This window comes from Pelodiscus sinensis, chromosome 1 (assembly GCF_052426305.1).
Source record: "Pelodiscus sinensis isolate ZL-2025 chromosome 1, ASM5242630v1, whole genome shotgun sequence".
Taxonomy (NCBI): domain Eukaryota; kingdom Metazoa; phylum Chordata; order Testudines; family Trionychidae; genus Pelodiscus; species Pelodiscus sinensis.
The window spans coordinates 187,928,175-187,943,374 of record NC_143052.1 but is presented as its reverse complement, the minus strand read 5'-3'; the positions used below and the strand labels follow the sequence as shown (position 1 = coordinate 187,943,374).

At 43.3% G+C, this 15,200-nt stretch overlaps 1 protein-coding gene across 6 annotated transcripts in view; it reads left to right on the top strand.

Moving 5' to 3' along the window:
* Nucleotides 1–1,707: 1,707 nt before the first annotated feature.
* Nucleotides 1,708–15,200, top strand: part of EPCIP (exosomal polycystin 1 interacting protein) — a 47,357-nt gene continuing 33,864 nt past the window's right edge. For 3 of the 6 annotated variants that reach the window (XM_075910930.2, XM_075910915.2, XM_014575032.4), the window contains exon 1: nt 12,850–12,994. The gene's annotated coding sequence lies outside the window, so the exon portion shown is untranslated. Of the gene's footprint in view, nt 1,789–10,234; nt 10,363–12,849; nt 12,995–15,200 lie in introns of those variants that run through there. The other 3 variants (XM_075910948.2, XM_075910935.2, XM_006126040.5) reach the window with 3 other exon arrangements.

Below are 15,200 nucleotides of genomic sequence, written 5' to 3'. Positions count from 1 at the left end.
GGTACTCCACCTTTGAAGAGGGTGCAATGTCCATACCCCTGTACACATGGCCAGCTCTCTTAGTGTAGGTCTGAGGCCATGGCCTGGCCCTGGCCCTGCCTTTCTACCCTGTCCACTTTGGTGCTGGCAGTGGCCCTAGACTCACATAGGCCCATACCCTGAGTGGTGGCCAGGGAGGCCACACTATATCTGAGACGACAAGGTTCAAAAGTAGCTTTAACCATCATGGTGCCCCCTAATCAGTAACAATGACCAACTAAGCATAAGACCTGTCCTCAAGAGTAAACTGGATCAATTTCAAGACTTTTTTGGCTAGCACCAGCTGCCAACAGTTCTAACATGGCAACCCAAGGGGCAGGGACACGTCACCCATTTTCCTTTCTTCCTGTCATGTGCCCACCTTTTTAGTGGGCAGGAGAGAAGACAACATAGGACCTGGCTCTGTGCTACTGAATGTCAGGAATCAAGGCCTGCAGCAGTGTCAATCTTCTGGCACTCTGAGAAGCACAGCTGGCCTGCAGTAGGCTGCACGACTGGCTACCATTTGGTTGGTGGGAAGCGACAGCAGACAGATCAGCTTGTGAGCCCAGCAGCAGCAGTTTAGTGGCTGCTCAAAGCATTTGCATATGACTGTAATAGCACCTGTCCCTGCTTATACCCAGCATTGCCTCACTTTAGGCAACCCAGCTCTGTCCCTTGGCTCTAGGGCGCCTACTCCTAGCTACAGAGTCCTTCTCTAACTATGAGGCATGACTCCTGATATATCTTCTAAGCAGTCTATCCCAGTCTTTTATACTGAAGGATCCCCCCCTATCAGAGGGAGATACTTCCATGGCTAGCTATGCTGGCTGTAGGGCTGCTTTGTGCCAGTGATATAGCACAAACCGACCAGAGTGCAGAAGCTGCCTTGTAGTCTCTATGCTCAGGAGTACAGAATTATCTGGTTGTGCTCTTCCCCTGCATGCATAGACAAGAAAGGGAGGTTCCCTGTGCCCTTTTTTCTTCTTTGTGAATGTGCACAGAGGTGGGTATTTTACAAAAATGGACCAACTTCTCAGCTGCTGTAGATCGGCCTGACTGCTCTGAAGTCAATAGAGCTATCTTGATTTCCACCTGCTGAGGATCTGACCCTGCATTTTACATGGAGTATATATCCTTTAAACTACTGTTTGACAACAAATCAACTGCTGAAGCTTCAATTATTTTTCTATGAGAATCGGGGGAACTAAAGCACATTTATAATGACAGATCACAGTTTTTCGCTGTAGAATTTAAGGAAATGGTACTGACAACTCCAGATCCTACTGATTAGTGCTAACTTTCAGAGAGAAAGCAAGGCAAAGAGCTCCCTCTATAGATATAACTGTGATCATTACATCTCTGACCCTCAGAAATTAACACTGCTGCTGCAACTCCATTGAGGGTGTGGCATGCTGAAATGATGATAATAATAAAAAGAGTGATGTTTTCAAAGAATTACCTTGCTTATTTATTCCCCTGTTTTACTATTATTCGGTGATATAAAGAAAAATTCATACTGTCATTTCTAGGCTTGTATTTTTAAAAGCTATAAATAACTGTCTATTCCTCTTTGCTTAGACTCAACTGGTCGTAATCAACAAGTTGATCCACTTATTATTGTTTCCATTAGCCTCCTCAATGCACTAGCCACACTAAGATTGTGAGCTTGTCAGAGCAGGGACTATCACTTTGAGTGTTTGTACAGGCCCCAGCACAATCAGCTCTTCAATCCATGACTGGATCCTCTAAGCAGATCCAACAATAAAGGTAGGCACAATCCCTGCTCTGAGGAGCTTACAATGACTTGTAAGAACAGGGCTTGATTCAAGAGGTAATAAGTATTTTTATGTTATCTGGCCTTTGTTCAATCATATATAAAAGCATATTTAACTAAGAACAGATCAAATCTACATGGGCTTCAGGGGTGTGTTTATTTTATGGGATTAACCTTTTGCACTTAAAGGTTCAACCAATACATGGGTTCAGGAGAAATATATTTTTAAATGTCAATGTTTTTTCATTATGTCTTTACCCGTTTTAAAACAAAAATGTAAGCTGCACATGCACTGACAAAAAAAAAGTCCTCAGAAAAAATAAAGTAGTGTAATGTAATAAAATAATAGCCAAGCAACAAACACATTGCAAAAACAAAATTCTTGATTGCTACTCCATTCTCTTTCAACACCCATCCCTAGAACTCTCACTCACATCTGTGTTTTGTTTACATAGAAGTAAATTCATCCCATGGTACAGGAAATCCCTAGATTGGCATTAATCCTGTAATTGAGTGCTCATATCATTTCAGTTTCTGGCATAGCAGTTTAGCAGACATTTCAGACTGGGACACCCTCTTCTGAGATTGACTCTTTACACAACCAAAGGCAACTGTGATCTGTTTATTAAAAGATTTAGCTATCCCATGCATAAATGAGATTTCACAAAGGGCTCAGTTCTACCTTACAGGAACTCCATAGCCACCCTGGCCAAGGGGGAGCAGACTGGCAGACAGAATGCCTCCTGGAGTTCTCTGGGCTGCTGGGAAAGCATGAACACTGCTACACCTCTTTATAAACTATGGCACACTTCTCCCTGTACACTGGAACTGTTTCTTAGCCCAGTGGAGTCTGTTTTTTCCTGGGAAAGTAGTCCCTGTGTTTCCCTTAGCCTAGAGACTGCAACCCTGCCTGGCCCTCTAGTGGGCCATGAATCTGTGTGAGGGGGAAGCCTGGGGCTTTTTCCTACAGACCTGTGCTTGCACTAACACAATTGTTGTGTGTGACTCCTGTGGGTTCTCACTGAGTATTTGTTACTTAGGCTATGTCTACACTGCACTATTATTTCAGAATAAGCTATTCCAGAAAAAATACTCTGAAATAGCTTACTTCGAAATAGCACTTCTACACTACAGGGAAGCCTGGAAATTAGTGAGTCAGGCTCCCCTAATGTAGATGTGCTACCTCAATTTAGAGCCCTGGGAAGTAATTACTTTGAATGGCCTGAGGGGGGAGCTATTTCAAAACAGCAGCAGTGGCACATCCATACTACTGCTATTCTGAAATATCTGTTTCAGAAGAGGCGTTATTCCTCATGGAATGAGGATTACAAACATCGAAATAAGCCGCCCATTATTTCAAAATAACAGGCTAGCTGTGTAGATGCTCGCATAGTTATTTTGGAATAACAGATGTTACTCTGAAATAACGCTGCTATGTAGACATACCCTTAAGAGTGATGCTTTATTCAAAACCTGGTGTCAAATATACACATACAGTGAGATTTCATAAAGCCGCTAAAGTTAATAAAAACTACCTATTACATGTAATCTCAGCACATCCATTCAATCTATGTAAGATGAATATTGGACCCATCACACACTTTAATGTAATTTAGCTCCACAACACCCCTCTGAGTCAGGACAGTGCTTGAATCCCCATTTTACAGATGGGGAACTGAGGCACAGAGTGACTAAAGGACTTGTTCAAGGAGACATAGGAAGTGCATGACAGAGAAAGGGTTTGCACATAGGTCTCATACATTTTAGGCTAGTGCCCTAGCCACTAGACAGCCCTCTCTCCTTAAATGAATCTAGACACCATGCAACTTAGTGATTTCAATACTCAGCAAACGTAAGCCAATTCCTTCGCATTTTTGCCCTGAGCCCTACCCTGACAAAGTCAAACAGTAAAACTGCATTGGCAAAGTTCAATTGCAAGCCAGACAACATCAACGGAGAATTATACAAGTTTCTGGCCAGATCCTGTAACCCTGATATCAGTCTCACTGATTTACTATTTGCATAAGTAAGGGTTTTCAGGATCAGATCCATGTGGTTCAACTCCTTAAAACAATATGAAAAGTATCCCTTTTCCTATCATATATGCAATATTTGCAGTATATAAAGAATATGTATTTCCTGTATATGTGTTTTGCAAAATTAAACTCCCCAAACCAGCAACTTCAGATCTGACCAAGAAAATAGCCCCGATAGACAAATATGTAGATAAATAATATTTTAACTTTGTGTGTTTCCACAGATTTGTGTTTTGTTGTTAATTTAGCTTGTTACCATTTTGCAAGTAGTGTTCAGAAGTTAATATAAGTAGGGAGAGTAGGGTTGGCCTTAGGGTTTTTAACAGGACATTATATTGTTCCATTTGGACTAAGCACATTAGCCTGGGCCTCCTTCTAAGAAGAAGTTCAAGTAAAGTTTCCTGACACAGCTTGGATTGTTGCAATGTAAGCACTTCTTCATACCATCAATATTCCTCAACCTTGACCTAGAGTGACCATCTTTAGGAGTGAGACAAACAGTATATCAAGCCTCCAAACTCATTCAGTCCTGTGCTTCTTTGCTGAAATTGTCCAGGGGTGCCAGCCCATCTTCCCTCTCATCTTCTCCATCCATGTGCAGAATACATTTTCATGTGCACCGAGGCATATGCAGATGTGCACCACCAGTACAAATAAAAAAAACCTAGCCATGGATTCTCTGCTCAATCAGCTGGGCTGCATTTGAGTCTTTCCTGAGCAGTTGTATAAGCACATAGCTTACAGGCATAGGCATGCACAGCACATTTCATTAGGGTGTGGACTCAAAGAAGTTTTTTTAAATGTACTCTTTGAGCCCCATTAGCCATGCCCCTGACCCCTGTTAACCACTCCCCTGACTCCCATTAGCCACACCTCTGGAGGTAACACTCTCGGGGCAAGATGGACACATGACCAGAAGTAAAAGGTGTCATCTGACACCCCCCCAAGGACTTTTCCCACCATCCTTCTACCAATAGGGATTAGTTTGGCCCTCACCAAACCTCCCTCATGCAACTATCCTGCAATTGCATTAACCCAATGTGTATGACAGTAACTCAGGGGGCAGAGAGGCTGGGGGAAGTGTCCCCTCTAAGAGTTTCCTCCCATGAGCAGAATAAACTTTGTGTTGTGCACCAGTACTGAGTTCGTGGCTTGTTTGGATGTGCCACTGTGGCACCCAAGTTATTAATAAATATCTTATAAACCTCTGCCTTTTCCCTCTGCTGCCCTGTCTCCTCCCCTTGCTTCATCAGCTCCCCCGGTGCCTGCTGCCCCCCCCACCTCCTCACCCACCTCTGCTGTCCTGACTCCTGCCCTTCTCACTGCCCTCAGCCTTCCTGAGACCTGCCCCCCTCCACCAGCCCTTCTCCCGCCCCCGCCTGTGCCCATTCCTCCAGGAACCCCACTCTGATCATGTGAGCTACCCCTCCTCATCCCCTCTTTTAACACCTCCCTCTACACACCTGCCCTGCCTCTCTCCTCTGGTGCTGGTCCCTCCCCTGCAGGTGTCTGCCCTTCTGCTTCATCTCCAGAATCCCCTGGCACTTGCACCTTCTCTTACTCCTGCATCCTCCTGGTGCCTCCCCCTTTCCTAACTGCCCCTGCCCCCTTTTTCCCTGATGCCCACCCCCTCACCACCCTCTGCCCCCATTCCCTTCATGCCCCTGTGCCCTCACACGTGCCTTGCTCCATCCCCCCATCCTCATGCCCACCCCTTCTTTCAAGCTTTCTCCCAGCACCTCTCCTTTTCCCCTCTAGCCTCCAAAGCCCTTCCCCTCTCCTCTCCCAGCATTATCCCCCACAGAGGAAGGAAGCCCCGTTGCGCACTCCCTCCTGCCGAGCAGGGAAGCCTGAGCATGCGGCCCCTCAGGGCCCGACCCCCTCCTCCCCAGGACAGCTGCGCTGCTCCCGCCCCGCCCCCCTCATCCTCCTGGCCAGCCGCACTGCTATCAACCCTCCCCGGGCCAGCCACGCTGCACCCGATCCTCTGCCTGGGGCACCCCCCACCTTTCCTACCCCCCTGCCCGGGGTTTGAACTCGCTGCGCTTGACGGGGCGGCAGGGTGATGTTGCTACGACCCTGCCGCCTCTTTCTTTGGGGTCCTAAGAGCCACCGGTTTTGATTGTGCAGTCGCGCATGCACGGCAAACCCAGAGGGGCACCCGTTCTCCAGAGCGCCGAACCGGGCAGCCCTTTGAAACAATAGGGTGTGCCTGTGCACACCCGGCACATCCCATGTGCACGCCTATGCTTACAGGGAATGCTGGTGCTAGTTGGTACCAACTGCGGTAGTGGCTTTTGTTCTGTGGACACTTCTCTGCTAAGAATTAGACTAAGATTGACCCTCTAGCTTCACAGCTGGTATGGCACAGCCACTATCTCCTAGCTTTGACCAGATTTTAGCTGAGAAGAGAACATCCATCACCACAGCTTTAGCTGTGTCCTAAAGCTGTTATATTTCATAAACCCTCCTTGTTTGCCTATGCACTTGTTGAAATGTTGATTATTGTCCTATGTTTGTAGTAAGCCCTGGGGCATCATACGGTGCGTCTACACTACATGGTTATTTCGAAGTAGCTTATTTCAAAATAGCACGTCTACAGTTCAGGGAAGCCTCTAAATTAGTCCAAGGCAGTCTTCCCTAATGTGGACATGCTATCTCGATTTAGAGCCACAGGAGGCACTGGGAAGGGATAACTTAGAATAGCCCTGGTGAGGGACTATTTCAAAATAGCAGCAATGGAGAGTCTACACATGCCTTATTTCACAAAAGCTATTTCGGAATAGGCGTTATTCCTCGTAGAATGAGGTTTACAGATTTCGGAATAAGCTGTCCATTATTTCAAAATAATGGAATGGCTGTGTAGACGCTTGCATTGTTATTTCAAAATAATGGTGCAGTGTAGACACACCCATAAGGTTTCCCTCCATTATGTACACAACAAATAAAGAGACAAGAAAAAGAATGTATGATATAAGGGCATGTCTACACTCAGGAGTTATTTCGAAATAACTCCCCTTATTTTGAAATAACAAGTGGAGCCTCCACACTACCATGTCTATTATTTCAAAATAAGGGGCTGGTTATTTCGAACTAACTCCTTTTTCTTTGGGGAACAAGATTATTTCAAAATAGTTATTTTGGGAGTTATTATTTTGAAATAACTTATTTTGAAATAGTCCTGTAGTAAAGACATAGCCTAAGAGACATGCTAGTTTAACTCCCCAGACATATGACTTACAAAGTCTCCCACAAGGAACTGTAAAACTTGAAATAATTTTCCGATTCACAGCCTAAATCAGGAAAATACTTAAGTATGTGCCTAATGCTAAACCTTTGACTAGTCATTCGATTCAATGAATACTTAATATTCTTAAAGTTAGAAATGTGCTTGAGCTTTACTTATTTACTTTGATTTAAAATATTCTGCCTCCTTCATATAATCAAACCTTCCAGAAGCAACCCTGCCCCCTTTCATAAGCAGAAGGGTGGGAAGACACTGCAGCTGTTGAGACCACAAGAATGTCAGCCTGTACACTGGAATTTCTGGTGTGGGGTTTTTTTTTTTTGTTTTCTTTTGTTTTTTGTAAATGTGGACTGCAAGGATGTGAATACACCCACCTCCCCATCGTCCCCCAAGTAAGTGGGGAAATCAGCCCCCGCCTTCCTCCGGCCAGCTAGTGCATGGGGGAGGGAGCTTGAGCAGTGCACCTCTCCTGTCTTCCCCGGCCAGCTGGACCATGCTTACTTGGGGGACCATAGGAGATGCTTTTGCACGCTTCACACTATGGAAAGATCAGATAGTAAATGGGGGTGAATTTGCTGTCCTCAGCCCAAAGAAAAATGTTCTTAATTTGTATAGAAAGAAATATATAGACATAAACAACAAGAAGTCCCGTGGCACCTTAAAGATTTATTTGGGCATAAGTTTTCATGGTTAAAAACCACTTTGCCAGATGCATTGGACTAGTCTGTCTCAGAGCTCCTCGTTGTTTATGTACAGACAGTCTAACACAGTTAACCCTCTGAGATTTCCATAGACATAGACACATCTAGTCTTTTCCCTGTAATCACATTAAAGACATGGGGTGAATCAAGGGACAAATTATATCAGTCATCTTAGACAAATGCTTCTCTAGCAGGCTGCTCAGCACGCAGGCAGGGAAGTGTTACCATTACCAATTCTGGAAGCATATAGGAATAATATCAGTCACTCACAGCTGGATAAAAGCCAAATTTTGGCTCATTCCTCAGTTAATAAAGCAGAGCTACATACTGACCAGGCTAATACCAGTCACTCAATCTGGCTTGCAATTCAAGGCATAGAGTCTGACCCTGGATGGTGCTGAGAGCACCTCTGAAGGCAGTGGGAGTGGCAAGCATGCAAGAAACTAACCTCAATAAAAGGAGGAAGAAATCTGTGTATGATGGATTATTGGAGTGGGTAATAATACTATTTGGTTTTGGAAGCACCGACACTGTGCTGCCAGCTGTCCATGCAGAAAGGAAAGCATGGTCTCTGCTCTAAGGATCTCACAATCTAGAGAGTGAGAGACAAACAGGCAGAAGGTTCAGGAGAAAGGGGTGCAACACCTAAGCAGAGTAATTAAGGACCTCAGCCAACATCTTGACAAAGATAGGCTATGTTCTTTTTTTTTATGTAGTCAGTATGAGTTGGCTGAATTCTCCGTAGGTAGCACAGCAGAAGTGGACGTCAGTGGATGGCCTTAGTAAAAGACTGCAGTATATAAGAAGTACAAATTCAGGGCTAGACAAATCTGCTGAAATCAAGGTTCATAAATCTCTTGAGTAATATTTTAGTCCTTCAACATTACCCCCTCCCCCTCCAATCCTGCCTTTGTTTTCTCCCTCACCTAGGGACATTCAATTTAAAAGAAGCTTAACACTAAAACGGAAAAGCGAATCAGGGATGACTGGCTGGTTAACATTATCCTAAGTGCTATTACTGGGGAGTGGACCAGTGACATGTCATTAGCATCAGCAGTTTAAAAGTCTAATTTTTAACTCAAAACAATACACTGCAACTCCCTGCCAAAATCAGTAAGTTCCACACTACAAACATATATGATGGGTCAAATGTGAAGATTTCTCTCTCTCTCTCTCTCTCTCTCTCTCTTTATCCCCCCCTTACACTTGGGGGTGAGTAATCTGTCACAATGAAGGCAAAGCCAAGGCCAGGGATGGGCAGCAATGCCACAAGGTACAAGAACACTCTCACAGTTGAGAGGCAGCATGGTCGAGTGGCACTGGCCTGTAAATGAGGGCACTGGGGTTCTACTTCTATCTTCCCCATACCTTTTGCACTCTATGCCTGTTTCCTTCCTGATATCTGCTTGGTCTGTTTGTGAGCTCTTTGAGATGCTTCGTTTGAGTTTGTGCAGTGTCTCTCTTTGTTGGGGCGCATTTGTTGGGACTATAATATACATAATTAAAATCATAAAATAATGGTAAAATAAATGTTTTCTGTAACCCCCTAATAGTCAACATTTCTCTATTTTAGGCATTCCCTAGTTCCAAAGCCAATTTTTCATTAATTGCTGTGTGTATATATAAAGCTCAGTTATAAACTGAAGTCTAGTATGCCACAAGATGGCGCTATTGCATGTTAAATATCTATATAATTTGGACATTACTTCAATATAGGGCAATGCCAGATGAAGCATCTTGTGGGTGAGACCTGTGCCTGGAAAAACATTCTGCTCAGGCAAACTCTTAAATCTATCTCGTTTGTGTAGATAAAGAAACCAACTCTTGGCATTTTCAGCCTGCTCAGAGCAAGATATGAAAATAATGACATCTTGTTTTGCGACGACATCTGAATGTTTTGGCATGACAATTAGCATTTCAAAGGCCAAGGATATGTAACAACATGAGCTAAGCAAACAGCATCTTGAACTAGCTATCAGGATTAATGGTGCACCACTAAATGAACTGACATTTACCTACTTGAAAGTGTCCTCATGGCCAACAATGCTTAATAGATGAGGATGTGAAATCAATATTATCTCAAAAGTTAGCTCTGCATGTGGTTGTCTGCATGATCCCGGAGAGAAGAGAGTGGAGTGAAATAGAATTTTCACAAAGATCAAAATGGACAGACTGCTGTATGGTGCAGAGATATAGGCATGGAATCACTTTAACAACTGATTTGAGTTAAACTAGTGCATCCTCTGTGTAGATAAAGCCTAAAATTATAGCTGAAAAGGATTACTGGAAAAAAAATGTGACCTGGTGTGACAGGGTATACCAGCCCTGCATTGGGGAAGCAAGACCTAACCAGGCTCACCTGGTTGAAAAGGTCCCACCCCCCACAGGCCTGCTGGGAAAGCTCAGACTACAACCCAGGTATAAAGACCTGGAGAAAGGCTCAGTCTGGGCTGGCTGCTGAGGAGGAAGGAGGCACTGTTAGAGCTCCTGGAGGTGAACAGCTGGAGGGACCAGCCAGCAAGATACCAGCGCCACTGCAGAACAGCTGGAGGAAGGACCCTGGAAGGAGTCTAGCAGAGACGGGTAGGAAGTAAACCAGGGTAGGAGATTTTATCCCGAAGAGCTCAGCATGTTGTGGTAGGAGTCCCCATTGAGCTAGCGGAGGAAATCCCCGCTGAGCTAGCAGGGACCTGGGCTGGGACCCGGTGTAGTAGGAAGGGCCCAGGTCCCCCTAACCCACCCTTTATACCCAACCCGTGAGGCCAGCACCCTCTGCTATTCACTCTGGCTATTAGGCCACGCTGCCCCAGTGTGTGGGATGGTTAATGTTGACTTTGGCTGCTAGGCCGCAGTTCCCCAGTGAGAGGGGTTTTTCACTATTGACTCCAACTGGTAGGTTGCATAGCCCCAAGGAGAGGGCCTGGTGTATAGGACAGGAGAGGAATTGTTGAATGTGCCAGGTTGTGATGTAATTTTACAAGACCTTGGGACTTGACTACACCCCCTCGAGGGAGGTGAGTGCCTCACCCCATGACACCTGGGTCTTTTGGTTTGTTTACTTTGTGTATTTGATAGTACTTTGTATATAGTCAGCTTCACTGACCTGCTGTCAGTTTCCCCAGGTGGGTCTTTCACAAGGGAGAGGAAAACATTTTAGAAAACAGGAATCTGTGTGGGTATAACCATAGAAGTTTGCAATGAGATTCATGGGTGTATGTTTATATCTGACGCTATTTTAGGAATGGGCCCAGAGAGTCCTTCATTGGCACAGTACCACATAGTACTGGTGGAGCCATTCGTAGCACAAAAAGAAGAAATGTTAGGCTCTTCAGGGCGTAGGCTGCCACTTCCTGTTTGTTGGCACAGCACCTGGCATGATGAGGGAGGCCTCTAAGCAATGTTGCAACATAAATGTTACATAACAAGTGTTTCAGAAAAGGGGAGTGAAGATGGGAATTCTAAATAGAGGGGTGATATCAGTGAGAAAACAAACCTAATATGGAAAGATTAGCAAAGAGAACAGATAGGCTCTCAAGAGCGTGACAATGAAGTGAGCTGTAAGGAGAATAAGTGGATTGGAAGTGGTACACATATTGGGCCAAATTCACCATTAACTTATCTGTAATCTAAGGGCAATCGTGTAACTTGACATTGAAAAATTATTGCGGTAGACTCTTTATGTATGCTCTTCACATTTGTCTGATATACACTACAAACACTGTGATGTAGAAAGCATGTTATAGCAAATTTCCTTTTTAAAATCACGCTTTCTGAAATAAAGCTACCAATTTAATGATTTAGACTTCATAGTAGAATTCTTAGATGCAGAAATCAAAAGGACATTTTTTAAGTTCAAGATAGTATTTTTTCCCTCCGGGAAATTCAAAACTCAAACTCAACTCTTAAATCCATGGACGAAATTCTCCTCTTCTAGCTGAACTGTGGCTCTCCTCTCTGCAATATGACTCTCTACTAATTAATTTGCATTCATTTTACTTACGCAACTCCCACTGGCAAAACCAATCATAATGGAGAACTTAGTAGCACACCTGTCCTTGCTACTTATTCCATGCTAATCTCTGCCAGAGAATTTTTGCCTCTTGCCCCGTTGTCCCATGATTTATGGGGATTGCTCTGACTATGCATCCTTGTGACAGAGAGCTCTGCTGATATGTGTATGGTCCTTCATACCCTTGCTACTACTCCCATAGACTATGCTTCAATAATATTTGTTTGCGGGTTTGCGTCCTAGGTAGATAACAATGACAGTGACCATGTGAAATAGGTCTGTATTGCTACTTGGAACACCAGGTCAGGTGGGAACAGCTGCAGCAGGTGAGAAGTGGTTGACACAGGCATTATGCTTGAGTACCTTAGGAAAAATTCCATTTGAAAACTTACAGTTTGCTCCTACTAGTTCTAGTGCGACAAACAAGTTTTGGAAAGGAGCAATGGGCTTTGGGTGCTATCATCATTCCTGGAGCTGGCTTTCCAGTTTAAACCAACAGTGCCCAGCCCAAACCAGCAGAAAACAACAGAAGGATTCAGATGGAGCCTATGGAATTTCCACCCAAGTTAAGCAGTGGCACTAGAGAAGCACCATTAGAAACTGCATGTGCTCTACCTCTACTAAAGCTATAGTGTGCCCTCGCCTCAGAGCTGCCCTCCCAGCACTAGCAGATTGCATGGGGGCAGGGAAGGATTCAGTGAGCCCTTTCTTGCCATCCTCCTAAGGCAGCTGCTCTGGGCTAGTTTTAATTTGGTCAGAAATATTGAAAAGTAAACTATTTGTGCACTGAGAGCATGCCTGATGAGCAACATCTGGTTTGCTAACTTGCTGCAATTAAAGTTCAGGCCTCTGTGTTTGCTTTTGTATATTACAACCATTGTATGACACTTTCTTGTATGTGGGACACACTTTCAAGATAAATGCTACCAATCAGGAGTAAGGACAGATTTAATAAAGACAGGTACTTATCCCGCTGTGTTATTAATGAAATGGGTAGGCCTCAGCTGCTCTCCTGGTTGTCATAGAAACAGCCTGAGCTGTTGGCCTCTAGAAAACATAAAAGAACAGCAAGTGCAAGACCACACATTCCACTCTGCCTTGTAGATTAACCAGTCTGTCAAATGAGAGCAAAGCATCAGTGGGTAGATAAGGTCTGTAAAGTGGACAGCCACACAGTAAAGAGCTTCACAGACTAAACCTAGAAACGTAAGTACTTGTCTCTGTTTCGTCTTTTTTTTTTTTTAAGTGCATGGCTGTGATTAAAGGAGCAGCATTTAATATCTTGTGCATTTTTGCCACAGGCAGTTTCTCTTATAGCACAATTATTTCCCTGCCATTAACTTTCTCTTCAGACTGAAAGCTGGTATTTCAAATACGTTTTGTTTTCACAGTAAATTGATAGCAAACTCGACAGGAGACCTGTCTTCTATGTGCATGGAGAATTAACTGTAGATTTTTGGCTCACTAAAGATAGTAAAATAAACAATTAATAAATCTATAAGTAATTATGCTAAGGAATGATTTTGCTATGGAAATAGTTGGGCTAAACCTACAAACTCTTTCTTTACACAAGTAGTTCCATTAAAGTCAAAAAAAATATTTGTGTGAGTAATATTAGACTAGAAGAATAAGGATTGGGTCCACCATGTATAATTTTCTACGGCTATAACTGCCTTTTGAAAGGGCGTGAAAGAGGAGGATAAGGAACACAGCACTGATGAAGTGTGTTCCTTGATTTAACTTGTAAAAGAATCATTTAGTGATATATTATGAAATAAATGAGAGAAACATTCTGTTGCTATTTGGCTCTGACATCCAAGCATCAATGACAAAAATGTATGAATAGGAATGATAATGCAATATTGAAAACATGATTTGAACAATACATTGTTTTACTCTATAACTTCACTGTCAGTTTAACCAAAGATCATTACTGTTTTTCATCTTTTTCTTTTTCTTTTTCTTTTTAATACAGGATTTGACACACAAAAATAATAAACACTTACTATATATATAAATAGAAACACCATTATTTTTCCAGTCTTGGAAAATGTTTCCCACTTAATTTAACCTTTGTGCAGGACATATCAGAAAAGGCAAAAAGAAAAATTAACTGCATGCAAGCTTCTTGTCCTAGGGCCTGATCCTGCTTACACATAGAAGTTGTGTGGGGAAAAAAAAAAAGACGGATTTTTTTGTTGCTGTAATAAAATGACTATACTGTTTAAAAGCTAGAATTAGCCCAATAAATTCTATAGTCAAGATCTTCATAAAACCCAGTAAAAATGAAAAATTATCAAAAGTAACTAGTAATTTTGATATTTCAACTCTTAGGTTATGTCTACACAGCAGGCCTAAAGTCAAATTAAGCTATGCAACTTCAGCTATGTCAATTGCGTAGTTAAATCAAAATAGCTTAATTCGGCTTTTGGTGCTGTCTACACAGGAGGAAGTCGAAGGAAGAGCACTCTTCATTCGACTTTCCTTACTCCTCATGAAGTGAGGGTTACCAGGAGTCAGAGTAAGACGTCCTCCAGCTCAACATTATTTTGAAATAAAGGCTTTTAGTGTACTCGTGCACTATGTTATTTCAGAATAACACTGCTGTGTAGACATATCCAGTTGCCCAACCTGAGCAGTCTTTCCTCTGATTTTTTTCATCCATGTGCAGAATAATTTTTGTATTGTGCATCAAGGCATATACAGATGTACACCACCAGTAGAAACTCATGCAGACAGCTGTGGGTATTCTGCTAATCAGCTTGGTGGCATTTGACTCTCTCAGGGAACACTGAACCTGAGACACCTTAAAGAGCCTTGATTTTCAAAAAGTGCAGAAGCACCTGCCATCAGAAGATCAACCCTCCCTTATTTTTTTCACCAACCACATTACCCACATATGTAAAGTTATTCATACATTTCTATACAGGATGATGTAAGATGTGTCAAATACAAAATGAAATAAGATGTCTTAGACTGGGTACCCAAAATTACTATTGTAGTCACTTTTGAAAATTTCGGCTATTATGCACTTGGTTAATCAAGCATTTGATTATCAATTCATTGTGTTTACTAAACGAAATTCTTCAGTGGAAAACTGCACATGCATGCACTCACACAGATACACACGTTCACTTATCTATACATTTTTTTCTTTCTCTCTATATAAAAAAAACTTTTCCTGTGGGATGACAGAGTGATATCATGATATTACTCTGAGTCCCCAAGAGCCCTAACCGCACGACTGATCCGTGAAATTGGGGGGTGAGGGGCTCCAGCCCCATGTGCCCCCTGAACCAGTGTCCACCAGCCTCTGGGCCCTGCCCCCAGCCTGCCTGGCCCACATGCCTGCCGTGCAGTTTTGCTCTATGAAGCCCAGCCAGCCACAGCGCTTGGGGGAACCACACTGCAG